This window comes from Camellia sinensis, chromosome 13 (assembly GCF_055761805.1).
Source record: "Camellia sinensis isolate YWXY chromosome 13, ASM5576180v1, whole genome shotgun sequence".
Lineage (NCBI taxonomy): Eukaryota > Viridiplantae > Streptophyta > Magnoliopsida > Ericales > Theaceae > Camellia > Camellia sinensis.
Window position 1 is genome coordinate 47581520 of NC_138973.1, and position 17761 is coordinate 47599280.

General features: G+C 29.5%; 1 long non-coding RNA gene across 1 annotated transcript; it reads left to right on the forward strand.

The window, feature by feature from the left end:
- The first annotated feature begins 12512 nt into the window (after window positions 1-12512).
- LOC145806138 (uncharacterized) lies at window positions 12513-14983 on the forward strand. The gene is made up of 4 exons (XR_014348824.1): window positions 12513-12640; window positions 13267-13400; window positions 13945-14062; window positions 14363-14983. It is a non-coding gene; the product is annotated as an uncharacterized LOC145806138 (long non-coding RNA).
- The last annotated feature ends 2778 nt before the right edge of the window (window positions 14984-17761 follow it).

Here is a 17761-nt window from a genome sequence, read left to right on the forward strand (position 1 = left end):
GCGTAAAAAAAACTAAAAAAAGTTCCCAAAACATCCCATATTTGTTGGTAAAGATCAATTCCTTTCCTCCTTATTTTTTGAGAATCAGAAAGATCTTTCATAACTTTTAAATTTTTTTCATACAAGCTCCCTTCCATATCTCATTTTATAAGGAATCTCAAAGTAGCTTTTCATAAATAGTATTATTATTATTTTTAAAAAAAAGATAAATTACATAATCCCCTTGAAATTTAGATAAAATATATAAAATCTCACAAGTTTAATATAATCACGCTCAAATTTAGATAATATTAAGCCTTTTATGATTAATTCTATTTATTTAGAATTATTATAGCTCATGAAAGCTTGCACTTATCTCACTTTCCGACCGAGAAGGAAAAGGGGGTCTAAAAATATTCATATTTCATTTTATAATATGATGATTGAGAATAATTGGTAAGGTGAGGAGGAGGTCCCTCCAGTTCAAATTTTGAATTGGGGACTACTGTTAAGGTCCTTGAAACTTATTACGAGTTTTGTTTTAATAATTTAATCTATTTATTTTGTCGAATATTTAATATATTTTATTCTCTAAAAAAATTAAGTTGATCCGATAATTATAATTTATTTAATTTATTACGTTTTTAACAAAAAAAATATATATGTTTTTAAAAATATAAATCATATATTTTTTTTAGTTAAAAACGTAATAAATTAAATAAGTTACAATTATTGAATTAACTTAATTTTTTATATGAATGAAATACACAAAATATCTAAAAAATGAATAATTTAAATTATTAAAATAAAATCCATAATAAATTTTATGAGTTCAGACAATACCGTCCAATTCAAAATCTGAACTGGTGGAAGTCCTACCCCGATTAATAATGGATTCTTCAATTAGATGATTCAGCACCCCCACCACCATCTTTCCAATCATCTTTTGGGAAAAAATAAAATAAAAAAAGTTTTGATAACTTGCAATTGTGGATAAGTATATGAATTTGTGAAGAGACGTACTAGGCTGAACTTCAAATCTGCTGAGCCCATATTGAATTCAATACATTATTATTATGATATTGGATTTGTTCCTTTTACGTAACAAAAAATATATTTTGCTGTATAAGATTCTTTGGCTCCGTTTGGGAAGAAAAAAGTCAGGTTTTTTTGGTTAAAATAGTTACAAAAAACAAAATAGGTTATTTTAGTTACAAAAAACAAAACATCAAATCCAACCCATAATCATTACAATCCTTTCTCACAAAAAAAATAAAAAAAGTCAAAAAGTCATTCCCAAACCAGGCTAAAATAGCCCAAGCTAAAATAGCTAAAAAGCCAACCCACTTCTCAAACGGAGGCTTTATTACTTTTTTTTTTGTTTTTGTTTTGATGCATCACAAGTTTTGTGCACTTTCCTTTGTTTGTTTACTAATGGTAAACCGTGTTATACACGGGCCAATAATAAAAATTGGTAAATAATATTAAATATGTTAAAAATTAATAATAAAATTTTATGATATTAATTTAGATAAGTACTTAAATAACATATTTGATTGATCTAAACTAAAAAATAAAGGTCAAAGTGAGATTCTATAAATATAAGATAAAAATAAAAATAAATTAAGTTTGAATTTGAAGATAAACTATAAGAATATAGAAAGTGAAAAATAGATAAATCCTAGAAAAAGAATAAACTTAATTAAAAATCAAGAGTAAGATTAGATCCTGTAAATATAAGATAAAGATTAAAAAAACAAAATCAAGTGTAAATGTGAAGATAAATTATAAGAATATAGAAAGAGAAATTTAGATAAATCCTAGAAAAATGAGGTAGAGAGAAATTTAGTAAATATCAAATGAAGATTGAACAAAAAAAAAAAAAAAAAATCAAAGTTGAAATTTAAAAATTCAAAAATAAGATAAGATAAACTTGATAAGAAAAACAACATCTAATACAACTCTAACAATAGAAGAACATGAGAGAATAATAGTTTAAAAAATTGATAAGAGTAAAATGTCACCTATAATTTTTGAAAATTTGTAAAAAAAGAACTCCAAGAATAAGAACCGTAGTAAGTTAAAAATTATATAAGAGTCAAATGCAATCTATAATTTTTTAAAATTTAAATTTTGTGTAGTTAAAAACTAAACATTTATGTTATCTTATTATACAAATTTTAACTCTATTGTTATCAGTTTTTGTATTCTAAAGCTATTTAATTACGAACAAAATTAAAGGATCACTTTTTTATTTTTTTAAATTTGTTTTGTGTCTATAACCTATAAATTTCAACAACTTTCATATTTTGAAGCTACTAAATAAAATAAAAAAAATAGCATCACTTTTTTTTTAACATCTTTGTTAGTTTTATTTTTACTCTATGTTATATGATAATATAATCATTCATTTTAAATAATAAAGTCTTAACCATAAAACGCACATAATATGAATATTTCTATAGCAGTGACACATGAATATAAAATTCAACAATCACAGAAAAAAATTTATTACCTATGATTTTTGTCTAAATACATAAAACATATTTATTCAAACTAAATTTTAAAATTTGATCATTAATATGTAATGTGTTTATAATTTTGAGAGGGTAATTTGTAAACAAATTGGGTCGAGCTAGGAAGAGTCTTCTTTGGGAGTTAGACCGCGTAATGGGCCGAGATAAGGGCTGGTGTAGCTCGGTCTTAGACCAAGAAGACATCTCATATTTTGGGTTTGGGCCGAACTATGGACCGAGGTATCGGTAGAAAGAGGACTGCGCTAAACGATAGCTCTACAAGGCGTCATCTCGAAGTCAAGACTGATAGTAGTGCTTAAAGTATCACAAAGCCGAAGTAACTTGGCTGACCGCAATGTTAGCCGAGGTAAAGATGTCAGCCGAGGTAAAGATGTCAGCTGAAATAAGTGGGCCTGGTGGTTAGCCAAGGTATTGGTGAGAAAGGATGTCGGGCTTGGTATAGCTCGGCCGCCGATCTTGGTATAACTCGGCCGGGCGCCATCTACATCATTACTTAAGCGTGTGACCGAGGTAACTTAGCTCGGTGTGGTTGCAGCAGCTTATTAAAAGAAGGTAGCATCAATGGCGAGGGCCGAGCTGTGTATAGCTCGGCAGGGTGGCATCCGTTAGATCGGCTTTCGATCACACGGTCTGAATGGCAGGGGACCGAGATAAATCAGTTCGGGCAGGAATGTATAATCGACGTAAAAAGTTCAGCCATCTCACTTGGCTTGCAGTGATGAGACTCCTAGTAGGACTCTGCTAAGGAGAGTTAGAGTCCTACTGGGATTGTGTAAACCATCTCACTTGGTTGGTAGTGAGTAGGAGTATGACTCATAGGAGAACTTTGCTAAGGAGAGTAAAGTCCTACTAGGATTGTGCAAAACCATCTCACTTGGTTGGTAGTGAGTAGGGTGTGTGATTCCTAGGAGGACTCTCATAGGGAGAGTTGGAATCCTACTAGGATTGTGCCAAAGTAAAGTCTATAAAAGCTCATGACCAGACCTTTGTACAGGTATCTCAATTCTTACTCTAGAATACACAGAGCTTATTGTCTATTGTCTAGTTGCTGACTTAGGCATCGGAGGGGTTTCCGACACACACCCGCCGGCTAGCTCACATTTGTGTTTTCAGGTGGCAAAGCAAACGTTGTTTGGAGGAGTGCAAACTTGATCAACAGGATTATCGAGAAGGTTTATTTCTTTTCCGTACAAATTTCAACACAAACATGTTGAATAATAATTTTGTTTATAAGAAATTAACCAAACTTTTATTGAAGTATTCACATATTGAATCCAATCTGTTTAAAAATTATATGACATTCAATAATGTAATTGAAATTAACTATTAAATATTAATTAAGTAAAAAATATGTATATTGAGTTTTTGCTCTTCGAATGGATCCAAATGACTTTGTTTACAATTAGCTTTCGTTATATATATATATATAAAGAGTATTATGAGTTGAAAACAAAGTAATTTATTTGTATATTCATTAAGGATTTTGCAATTCAATCTTGTGCTTCAAATATTCCTTTGTGCAGTTGACTTTTTATTGTAAAAGATAAACTTATCATTTAAAAACTTAATCCTACTCACTACATATATGCAAAGAAACAAATTTAAACTCATGAAGATCTCAAATAAAAAAATAAAAATATAAGCAAAAATATTTTACAACTACTATATAATTAAGTTTATTTACGACTAAATTTAAATTGAGTGACCTCCTTATATATTACAACAAAATCGAACACATAAATTAGTATAATTGAAGAACAAAATATAATAAAAAAATAAATGTGATTGAATAAAAACTTCTTTCAAACTTGTGAATGTGTTCCAAATACTCTTCTTGATTGGTACAATTTTTCTCAAAAAAATGGGTGAACTCCAACTGCATCACAAAACATCACTCTTTGTATTGGTCTTTTAACCCTTTGTTGCCATTGCTACTTTTTTCCTACACGTTGTAGTTGTAAAATTTTTAAAAAATAAATAATAAATTTTGGAGGCATAAGCGCATATACTACATTATTATAATTTCAACAACTAACTTAGATTATGAAGAAAAAAAATTAAATATACCAAATAAACAAAAACTAAGACAAACAAAAAAAATCTACAAAAGAAAAAATAGAGCAAAAAACATAATATGAGATTTCAAATATATATTTCTTTTCACATAAGAAAAATCTAGCATAATTGCTTAAATCACTTGTTTAATTTCTCTACAGGGTTCTTCTGTTTTCCAATATTTTTGCCCAATTTCATATTGTATGAAACACCTGTTTAATTTCACTGCGGGTTTTTCTGTTTTCCAATATTTTTGTCCAATTTCATATTGTATGGAAGTAAGGTTTTGAGATTTATAGTTTAATTAATTAATTTATTTTGAAATATCTTTGAATAGGATATAAATTTGATGAAGGAATTTGAATTAGAGTGAAACTCATCATTTATCTATAAATATTTTGAAAAATTCCTATCCATATGATATTATATATATCCATACCCTAAAGGCTGGTTTGGGATGATGCACTTTTTGACTTTTATAAAATATGGTTAAGGTATGGGTTGGGTTTGAAGTGATGTGATAGAGAGGTGATGTGATTTAAATAAGATGATGTGACTTAAATAGGATAGTGACTTTTTGACTTTTTAACTTTTTTAGATTATGACAAACAAGGCCTAAGTAATTAAAAAGTGAAATAAAATATATTAAAAAAGAGGGGAAAATAGAAAAATAGAATGAGAGAAGAATAGATATACCACCTCGGAAAGAGTTTAATGAGATGTTAGGATTGAGAATTTGGAATGTAGAATTCTTTTGTTTTCCAATATTTTTGCGCAATTTCATATTGTCATAGAAGTAAGATTTTAAGATTTATAGTTTAATTAATTAATTTATTTTGAAATATCTTTGACTAGGATATAAATTTGATGAAGGAATTTGAATTAGAGTGAAACTCATCTTTTATTTATAAATATTTTGAAAAAATCCTATCCATATGATATTATATATATCCATGCCCTAAGTAATTAAAAAGTGAAATAAAATATATTAAAAAAGAGGAAAAAATAAGAAAATAGAATGAGAGAATAATAGATGTACCACCTATGAAAGAGTTTAATGAAATGTTAGGATTGAGAATTTGGAATTTTTTAAGAGATTACTACATATTCATATGATATATATATATCCATGCCTTAAGTAATTAAAAAGTGAAATAAAATATATTAAAAAAGAGGGAAAAATAGGAAAATAGAATGAGAGAGGAATAGATGTGCCACCTAGGAAAGAGTTTAATGAGATGTTAGGATTGAGAATTTAGAATTTTTTAAGAGATCACTACATTTGGTTATATTTATATATATTTTATTTATTTAATATTTAATTTATATATTTATATTTATTATTTATAGTACATAGTATACATAGTATAGATAGATTGTTTTTCTTTTTTTTAATGGCTGGGTGTTCGGATCAGCTTATATGAAACTCAACTAAATTTGAGATTCACCTAAAGCGCTTCCTCCATGTGAATCGAACAAATCTCGAGTAAGGTTTGCGGTCGTAACCCCAATGAGTTGATAGCACATAATGATAGTTGAACCTAAGACTTGGAGAGAGCACACCCCCCATTCCCAATATACATGCACTGTTCCTTTTTTAAGTGCTAAATTTACTAATATACATGTTAGATATATATTTAAAAACGTCTAGAATTATTTCGTGATATTTGGAGCAAGTTGATCTTTTCTTAATTAATTTATGTAATTTTTACATTTAAAATTTTAAAAAATTATATAAAAATAAAAAATGTCTTGATCATTGCAGTGATTAGTGATGGCAGTGGTGAAATTTCACTTTTGTGTTTATTCTAGCTTATACATAGTGAAATTTCATTGTGTTTTTTCCCTCAATTTTTTTCGAGTTAATATAGATTTTATTTGATACATATGTTTGAGAGAATTTTAAAAATACAAATTATATAAAAACATAGATATCTACATACAAAAACAAGCAATTTGAAGTTGAAAAATGACTTGAATTATGTCTTGTATAGTTGTTGTCTTCTTGTCCTCATTACATCAAAATTTATAAACTTGCCATTTTTATTATAAATTTTATAGAAAGGGACTTATGACCAAAAATTTATTATTCATTCCATACATGTTTATAATTTGACGCTATATTTATTGAAAATTTAACTTTGCTACATATATGCACTTACATACTTTTTTTTACTATTGATGCACATCATATATCAATCCTGCACTAGATGTGATTAGTAAAAAAACCAATAATGTTGACGAGTTTTAACCTATACATTAGTAGGCCATCAATTTTTTTCCTTTATAAAATATTGGTAAAAACATTACTACTTTCAGAAGAATCTCATCAAAACTATACTTCAATTGAAAAAAATTCATAAAACACGTGGTGTTCACAATTAATGTCCAGATCTTAATAAATTGTATACGCATTTCTACAGATGATAGCTTTTTTTTATTTTTTTCTTAATTTTAGAATTTTAATTAAACTCTACTTATGTGAAAATTTTTTAAAAAAATTAATATCAAAACATCACATGAATAGGTGGGGCTTATCCTTGGAGCTCCTTTAGAGCTCTTTCTTTAATAAATAATGATTCAGTAATTAGTCCTAGAACTCTAACGCTGTGTTTGGTCGGAGGATTTGATGAGAGATTTAGAAAGGGAAAGGAAAAAGTTAGGTGAGATGTGAATAAAATATACTTATATTTCACCTAATTTCACACACTTTTTCCCTTTCCCTTTCCCTTTCTAAATCCCTAAACCAAACACAGCATAAATAGAACTTTAGTGAGATGAAAAAGAGAGAGTCAAGAGATATAGAGAGAGAAGTGTAGTTCCCACTTTTACATGAACACTCCATATCATTAAAGTTCTCAAATTAAAACTACCAAACATTATTCATAGAATCATAATGATTTATATAATCACTATATTGACTTCAAGCAAATCTAGCTAATCCAACATTGATGACTAATATATAGTTTGATTACAATATTAGACTATTGGATGCACAATTTGGGTCGCAAATTTACATTTGACCCATCTAATTAATTTAGAGAAATTGAGATTAGACATAATTTTAAGTGATCATGAGTTATGCGATTATGGCCTTCTTGTGTTTGGTACAAGTCTCTTCCATTATAATTAATGTAATGAAAATTGCTTGTCCGTAGAGGTGGATTGCGAACCTACTAAATCAACAACACTAAAAATTTATCCCTATTAATTCATAATTTATTCAAAAAAATAAATTTATGTTCAAATTCATTTTACTCATAAACCTCATATTTTGTTAATTTAATTTTCACTATGCAAAGGGTGGATTCCTAACATTTTCTTCTACTAAATAAGCAGTTTATTTGTTATAAATTATCACATTATCTCTTTATTTTTTTTTTTATAAGAAGCCAATAAACTAAAAAATAAGCAATCCTCAAACACATTTTACTAATAAAAAGGAAAAATGCTATGAATCCTAAATAATCTGCTAAATATTTTACCAAATCTCTCATATGGATGTATGACCCACACAAATCCACACGTGTGTAGATCCCACACACATGTGAGAGATTTGGTAAAATATTTAATAGATTATTTGAGATCTCTAACATTACCCAATTAAAAAAACCAAATTGCTTCTTTGTGTTATGCTCATATGGTTGGTATCTATATTATATATATAATCAAATGTAGTGATTTTGTCAAAAATCTGTAAATATTCATTCCTAAATTCTCATAATTTTAAAATTATCTCTTTCCTACGTGGCAACCCTTTTTGATTGTCTTTCGTGTTTTCTATTTTCCTCCATTTTCTATTTGTCTGATTAATTAAAATGAAAATTAATTTCATGACTTATGGATAAATATTTGAATTTCAAAATTCCTCCATATAGATAAACATATAAAAACTGATAAATAATTTATGAAAATTAATTTCATGATATACAGATAAAGATAAAAATTAAATACTTAATTTCATAACTTATAGATAATTTAAAATTTCTTCCCATAAATAATTTATAAAAATTAATTTCATGGCCTACTGATAAAAATAAAGGTTAAAAAATTGATTTTAAAAAAAATTACTCATGTTTTTTGCCCTTCACTTTGTACTTTAATTAATTTCATTATAAATAAACATATAAAAAAATCTTAAATAATTTATGGAAATTTATTTCATGACATTTAGATAAAGATAAAAATTTTAAACATTATTTGAAAAATAATAATTTCATGACTTATAGATAAATAAACATATAAGAATTGATAAATAATTTATAAAAATTAATTCCATGGCCTACAGATAAAGATAAAGATTAACTAATTGATTTACTAAAAAAAATTAAAATAATAAAATTTAGATAAATATATGATTTGTTAATCCATATCTATCAAAAACATATCTATCTAAATCTTTATGTTGGTTTACTTATATTTTTTTTCTCCTTTTATCACATATTATCTTTTTTTATTTTGAATTTTTTATCTTGTGAAATACTCTTATCTATAACTTCTTATCTCCTCTTAACCTAATTCTCATAATTTTTATTATTTGTTATTATCTACCAAGTGATAAAGATATATATAAAAAAAAGAATGGTTGGCTATGAATAAAAAGTGTATTAATAATTAAATAATGAAAGCTGTATGGGAGAAGGCAATACAAAAATCTCACAAAATTATTTTCCGTCACTATATTTATCTAAGGTAATAATTTGATATTCTTTCTTTTAATTTTTAAAAATAGTTTACATTAGATCATTGCTATGTGTTTTTTCTTTTTCTTTCTTTTTATTTTTTTTATAAGATTGTCATTTGTTATAGTATTTTTTCAATCTCCTCTCTAAATTTTCTCTTTGAAATTTCTATTTTTTTAATAATAAAGTTTAGAACTAATTTCTTATCAAATTTGTTTTCTTGGTGCTTATTTTCTCTTTTTATTTTGGTTTACTTATATTTTTTTCTCCTTTTATCACATATTATCTTTTTTTATTTTGAATTTTTTATCTTGTGAAATACTCTTATCTATAACTTCTTATCTCCTCTTAACCTAATCCTCATAATTTTTATTATTTGTTATTATTTACCAAGTGATAAAGATATATATAAAAAAAGAATGGTTGGCTATGAATAAGAAGAGTATTAATAATTAAATAATGAAAGCTGTATGGGAGAAGGCAATACAAAAATCTCACAAAATTATTTTCCGTCACTATATTTATCTAAGGTAATAATTTGATATTCTTTCTTTTAATTTTTAAAAATAGTTTACATTAGATCATTGCTATGTGTTTTTTCTTTTTCTTTCTTTTTATTTTTTTTATAAGATTGTCATTTGTTATAGTATTTTTTCAATCTCATCTCTAAATTTTCTCTTTGAAATTTCTATTTTTTTAATAATAAAGTTTAGAACTAATTTCTTATCAAATTTATTTTCTTGGTGCTTATTTTATTGAAAGATTGAGACAAGTAAAACTTTAATATGATATATGAAATTAATGAATATAATACAAAGATGGTAGAGAAATACTACATATTTGTTGATATCTCTCTTTTATTATTAGGTGATTTATTAGATTATATTATCAATTTAGAGCCCATATGATTTAATTCAATGTCCATGACTTTAGTTATATTCGATCATTTTGTTGTTGAGTAACCTATATAATTTTTTTTTTTGGGTATATAATGATTAAAGCTATCATTTGTTATATTTCTTCAAATACAATTCAAATAATTTGTCATCATTTTTTTTTATAAATAAAATGGATTAAACTATTTTCTTATATAATTTTTATAATCCTACGAAATTCTTTTCTTGATTTTTTTTTAAAAATATTGTAGAAACTATGCAAGTATTATTCAAGTTATGGAGAATGATTACTTACAAATTATAATTAAAAGTTGAGATTTATTCATAATTTGGTCCCACAATAATAATATAAATTATTGATTTAAAATAAGTAAATTTATGATAACTTATACAATTTATTTCTTTTAATGCTTTGTTTTTGTTTTTATTTTTGTTTTTGTTTTTGTTTTTGTTTGTGTTTTGTTTTGTTTTGTTTTTTTTTTTTTTGCATGACACTATAGTCTGATACAAATTATTTATGTTAGCAAGTGATTGTAATACTATTATCCTAACAATCTTTATATATACTAGAATTATGGTCTTTTGCGTCTATTTTTTTACGACCGATTGTTTAACCGTCGCAAAAAAATATTTTTATATCCAAATCCCGTTCTAATTAACACGCAGTCGTTTCTTTTAAAAAAAAAATCATCCATATCGGGAATAACTTGCCCTATCCCCAAATCGTGTATGCATCAACTCTTATTTCCCAAATCGGTATGAACTCTCTCTCTCAAAATCTCACTCTTCGCTCTCTCTCGCTCTACTCTCTCTTTCAACTCACTACTCTCAATTTTATTGTTCATTTGAAGATGTCGATCAATTGTTGGTGAATATTTGAAGATTTTGATCGATCGTTGATGAAGATTTCAATCTGCTGTTGATGAAGATTTCGATTGATTCATGATTGGTAAGTCTAATTTTTATGTATGAATCTAACTCTGTCTCTGTAATCCTTATATCTTTTTCTCAGCTCCCAAATTCTCTTCGGCTTTTCACGAAGATCAGCAACAGTTCAGAGGAAGTGGATTTCGAAATCAACATGAATTTTTTCCAATTCAATTTATTTTTATCAATGCGGTGCAAACTCTGATTTGGAAATAGGTTTTTGATTTGAAGATTCATTTTATTTTTTTAATTATTAAATCTCGATTTTCTTTGGCTTTTAAACTTGATCTGAACATTTCTCTGGATTGTTTGATAAATTTCATGTAGTTTTTGAACCTCTTACAATCCACTCAGTTGTGGACATCGCTATTCTCGGTCTTTCTTTTCCTGATCTTTGAGTTGTTCCATTTGATTTATTCTTCACTTCTCTTTTGTCTTTGTGTGTTTGATTGCTGAGAATTGATTAAATTATACCAGATACTACTTTTTTGTGTTTTTATATGTTTTATTGTACTAGTAATGATTTGAATTAGACTTGATTTTGATTCTGTTAAGCTGGACCCTCTTGATTTTGGAATTTATTTATTTGCTTCAGATGTCAAGCATTTTTAGGAGGATCCATGGTTTGTTTTGGAAAAATTAGTTTGAGGAATGTGAAAGTGAAATTTACTTGATTAGCAGTTTTTAGTTCATATTCAATCCAAATATGGTTGAGTTTGCAAAGTCGGAAATATTTGACAGAGTAATTGATTGAGAATTGGGGTTTTAATAATTATATTTTTGTGTTCTCATCCAATTCAAGGAGGATTGTCTACATGCTTGTGCACACACACATTAGTCGTAATTTTCCACCTAACAAAAACCATAACAAAACAATTGGGTTTTGGGAGCAAATTTAGTAAGAATAGACAATTTGACTGAAAGAGAGCAGTAACATTGCAGCCCAACTCCATTTACAGTAACTGTAAAAACACTGCTAACTGTGCTATTGAACTGCTGTAAGGTTCTTTAATGGACAGCTCACTTGTCTTCTAAATTTTTATCATTATAGCTGTCATCATCATTATTTATACATGTAGACTCATTGCCTTTGTCTGTCTATGTGAAAATTCAGTGAGTCAAGCCTGTTTATAACAAAAATTATGGGGGTAAAGTAAAGAATCTTAACCAAAGATTGTGTTACTAGAATTATTTTTTGGTGTGCAAGAGTGAGAATGACTATTCCATGCCTAAAAGTTGTGTTTTATATCAGTTCTATGATGGATATTTTTCTTTCTTTTCCCCCTGAATTCTAAGTGATGAAACACAACGGATATGTGAAGGCTTTTTCAATTCTATTTGCAAGGACTTCTCTATTTGTTCTATTTTTAGAAAAGTTGTATTTTCAGGATTATAGTTCCATTATTTTAAAGGATTTGCACGTTTCCTTTTTTGAAGTTCTTTCAGCAGTTTCACGTGTTAAACTTAAATTCACAGGATTGTTATCATGCAATGATTTTTGAGTGGGTCTACAAACCCATAACACAACATCAGAATTTTGGAAAGTGCGAAGAGCAATAGTAAAGTAAGTTCCTTTGCTTATAAATAGCTTCTCAAATATGTTGTATTTTGGAATATCACATTTGTGCTTCCTACTTAGTTTCCTCTTTCTTTCTTTTTTTCCAGTAGATACGTTAATTTGATAAAACCTGAGAAAGTAGCGTACAATTTTTATCTCGATATTTTCTTCTTCGGTAAGAAATAAGAAAATATTGAAAGAGTATTCTTGCATTTATTTTAGCAATTATACTCTAGTAGTAGACAGGAACTAGATTTTCGAAATACATTGTAGAATTATCTTATGTTTTAGATAGTATTTTATATTTCTTGGTGATGATTAGTGATCTTGTATTGGGACATCATATAATCATCTAATGTAGAGTTTAGAAGCTGCAACTATTTTGTATGTTTCGGATTATTTCTTTTTCGTCTTCTAACAATTCAAAACTTAATTTGATCATTGAAGGCAATATCGAGTTTTAATAACAATAAAATAAAGTAGCATCTATTCTGACAGTTTTCAACTGTTATAAGCTTGTGTTTGTGAAAGCTGCTTCTTGAATATTGTTAAATTGCATTATACAGTGGCTGGTTGTCTCATCTCACGAACAGTTGTTGCTTGTTGTTCTTGATATGTGGGGGCTTCAACAGGTAAAGGAGAGATAAGAAAAATAAAGAGTCAGAAAGAAGAGAAGACAATTGAATTGGTGAGTGAGATTGCTGCTGGTTGAAGCGTGAGGAAGAAGGGGGAGGAGGAAAGAGAAAAGTAAAGAAAAAAATAGGGGGTAAAATTGTCATTGAACACTCTAAATTTATCATACACATTCAATCCCGCTCGTGTATTTGCCAATTTTGATGGAATTCGCCAATTTTGCACTCCAAGGTTGTGTATATTTTTAAATGTCATGGGGTAATATGTTTTTAGATTAAGCATAGGGGTTATAGTGTAACTAACCCTTGTTTTTATTGCTGAATAGCCACATCACATATCACGCTCCGAATTTTTTTTGACTAGCTCTCTATACTTGATGGGAATTTGCTGTCTACCTTCTCATGAATTTATGCATTGTTCATGCTTTCCTTTTTATTTGTTTTCCCACAATTTATCATATCACTCACATGTGAGGTATGTTTATTAATGACCTTGTTTTCTGCTTGCAAAGATTGTATGCCATAAAATACAGCATGTGCTCTCTGTCTTTCTGGTTGTAGATCATTTTCTCATTTGTGCTATGTTAGTACAAAAATCCTTGCTAAGGACCTGCTTAGTAATTTATTTTGAGCTTGAGTTTTCATCAAAAATAAAATTTTTCACATTTTTACTTTAAGGAGTATGTGTCCATGATATGTTCAAAGTTGCTGTCATTAAAGACAAAAGCCCAGCGGACCCTGGTTAGTTCTTCACCATCAGGACCTGCTTATACCGTTGAAAATTCTGCACATCAAGGTAGTTATTAAAATTGAGAAGGTGTTTTTATGTGTGGCAATAGGAAGTCTGTGCCTGCTCCATCATCTCTTCTTATTTTATCATATACCTGAATATTTCTTTCTCAATAAGCATTTTCATTTTCTCAAATTCGTTATTGCCTTTTCCTTTATTTAATCTCAATTCTTCTCAATTTCAGAATAATCTCGGTCTGAATTCTGAAAACATTAAAATGTTTTAAGTGATCAAAGTTTTTAGTTGCAACATGTTGACTAAATGCTTCTTAACTTATTTTTTTCTCTTGGCTGTTTATGTAAATAGAATCTGACAGGCCTCTGGCCCAGCTGTATGATCAAGGACAATCACTCTCTAATCCATTGGCCAGTCATCCTGAAATATCTAAGCAGCTGTTATTCCAGGAATTTCAAAATTGTATTGCTTCTATTGTACAAAGTTCTGCCAATTCAACATTGACAGTGACTACTTCCACTAATTCTACTAGGATTCCCATGACCAGAGTTAACAAGAATCCAAACTTGGAGACGGCTATTTAACAGAGGCTGGTGCAGGGAAGGCAATGTGTGCTTCCGGTTGTTCCTCAACCAAACCAGTAGCACGTTCAGAATGCAGAGAAATATCCTTACAAGCAGAAATTAGAAGATCAGCATCTAAAGCAGAGCTTCAATCAGGGAAATATCATTCACTCTGACATGCAAACTGAGATCCAGCAAGGGGAACAGAAGCACATTATCTCATCACCATCACAACAATCTGTCATTGTAGCATTTCTGTTATGCAGCCTTCTGTGATGCAATCAGCCCCGGCAGAATCCAGAGTCTTCTGTTCAACTGCCAATGCAATCTGGACTACAGCAACATCCGTAGTCAATCTCCGAAAATAATACATGTGTATTAGAATTTTTACAAATATTACTTTACATTTATTGTATATAATATTCAAGTATATATATATATATATATATATATGAGAATATAGGTTGCTAAAACATTGCAGGTATTTTATTTATTTATTTATATATATATATTTTTTGCGACGGTAAGAAGATGGTCGCTAATACATTATAGGTATTTTTTTAATTTTTTTGCGACGACAAAACATTAGTCGCCACAAGTAGATTAGGCGGTCGCAAATAGTTTGCGACTGTTATTTTGCGGTCGCAAAAAGTGTTTGCCACCCCCACATTCGCGACCCCTATTTGCAGTCGCATGGGCCGTCGCAAAAGGTCTTTTGCGACTGTTTTTTTATTATTTGCGACCGCTTGTAGCGGTCGCAAAAAGTACTTTTTTTAGTAGTGATAATTAACAATTTTTTATGTATATCAAATTTTTATTATGAAATTTTGTAGATTAATTATTGTTAACATCAACCAAGATGGCCTAACATCATGGTTTGCTGCTATTAAAATATAATTCAAGATTAGAATAATTTATATATCACACAAAATGTATATAGTTTATTTTTTCGTGCATCGCACGGGTTACCGCTAGTACATATTTATAGTATTGTTCTCATATGGTTGGTATACATATTTATAGTATTGTTTCTTTAATCACAATTAGGGGATTAGTTTGAGAATTGATTATTGATTTTGTGATTGAAATATCTCATTTTGTATTGAAAGAATCAAAATATTCGCTCTGATTTATAGCGATCCTCCCATTTATATCACATCTTGTGGTGATTTTCACAAGGCTACATGATAGATGATAGACATCGAACACACGGAGCGTGTGTTCTTTCTCCTGGAACTCGACTCGTTTGGAACAAATTGAAGGGAATGGCAGTTCCGAACTTTATTAGAAAGAGAAGGTGAGTTATTAAAGAGTCGTCCACGCCTATGCATATTTTTTAATAAATAATTAGTTCGGAAGCAGTAATTCAAAAATAAATAATTGGTTCAGAAGTAGCTTTTCGAAAATAAATAATTGGTTCAGAAATAGACTTTTAAATTTTTATCATTTTTTCGACATTCAACTTCCGAATGTGTTTGTTTGATGTCCATAATAGTAATTTCACTTGAAAAAAAATTTATAATCAAAATAATTTTTATGAAGTGTGTGCAAAGAGGGGAAGGAGATGTGTAAATAGAAGCTCTTAGCTCCCAAAACTCGCGGGGAGCTTCTATTTGCACACATCCATTTCCCTCTTTACATATTTTTTTTTAATAAATAATTAGTTCGGAAGTAGATTTTCAAAAATAAACAATTGGTTCGTAAGTAGAGTTCATAATTTTTTTTCATTTTTTCGACATTCAACTTATGAATGTATTTATTTAGGATGTGTTTGGTAACGTTTACGTTTTCAGTTTATATTTACAAAAATTTTATAAATTGGTTTTTGTTTATTTTTAGAAAAACATAAACTACAAACGCGTTTAGTAATTGACAAAATGTTTAAAAAAATTTAAAAATATAAAAAATAGTGAGAAATGGCAAGTAGCGGCGGAAGACGGTGGTGGAAAGTGGTGACGGTGGGTGGTAGGTAGCTGGTGGTGGCGGGTGGTAGGTGGCGGTGCAAGGTGGATGGCGGATGGCGGGTGGTGGCGGGTAGGTGGTGGGTGGTAGCGGGTGGGTGGTGGTGGCAGGTGGGTGGCGAATGACGGGTGGTGGTGGGTAGTAGCAGGAGGTGGTGGTGGTGGTGGTGGTGGGTGGATGGGTGACGGTGACGGGTGGTAGGTGGTAGCGAGTGAGTGGTGGTTGTGGTGGTGGGTGGTGGTGGTAGGTGGGTGATGGGTGGGTGGGTGGTGGTAGCGGGTGGGTGGTGGGGGTGGGTGGTAGGTGGTGGCAGGTGGGTGGTGGGTGGTGAGTGGTGGTGGCAAGTAGGTGGCAGGCGGTGGATGGTAGTGGCGGGTGGATGGCAGGTGGGGGGTGGTGGTGGTGGTGGTGGTGGCGGTGGCGGTGGCGGTGGCGAGTGGTGGTGGTGGTGGCGGTGGCGAGTGGTGGGTGGTGGTGGCAAGTGGGTGATAGATAGGTAGTGGTGTGGTAGTGACTGGTGGTAGGTGGTGGTGGGGGGTGGGTGTGGTAGCGGAAGACGGTGGTGGAAAATGGTGGCGGGTGGTGGCTAGTGTTGGGCGGTATAAAAAAAAAAGGGAAAACTCAAAATGAAAACACATTTTTTGGCCAAATTTATAAACTGAGACTACTGATTTATAAATCAAAAATTTTACCAAATAAGTTTTTATTTAAATTTTTAAAATTTTTATAAACATAAATAGAAAACTAAAAATATAAGTGTTATCAAATGACACTTTAATATCCATAATAGTAAGGCTAAGTTTGGGAAGACTAAGGCCAAGTTTGGCATGATTGAAAAAAGACAAAAAGTCAAAAAGTTACTATCCTATTTAAGTCACATCATCTTGTTTAAGTCACATCACTTCTCTAACACATCACTTCAAGCCCAACCCATATTTCATAAAAAGTCAAAAAGTGCACTTATTTAGTCTTCCCAAACTAGGCCTAAATAAGTGTACTTTTTGATTTTTTTTGTATTATGTGTAGAAAAAATAGAGAGAAAATGTTGATTGATGTGACCCAAAAAAAAATAAAAAGATAAAATAAGTATACTTTTTTAAGTTAGCCAAACTTGACCTAATTTTATTTAAAAATAAAATTATAATACAAATAAATTTTATTAAGTGTCTGTGATGAGGAGGATGGGAATGTGCAAATAAAAGCTCCCAAAACTCGCCGAGTGGAT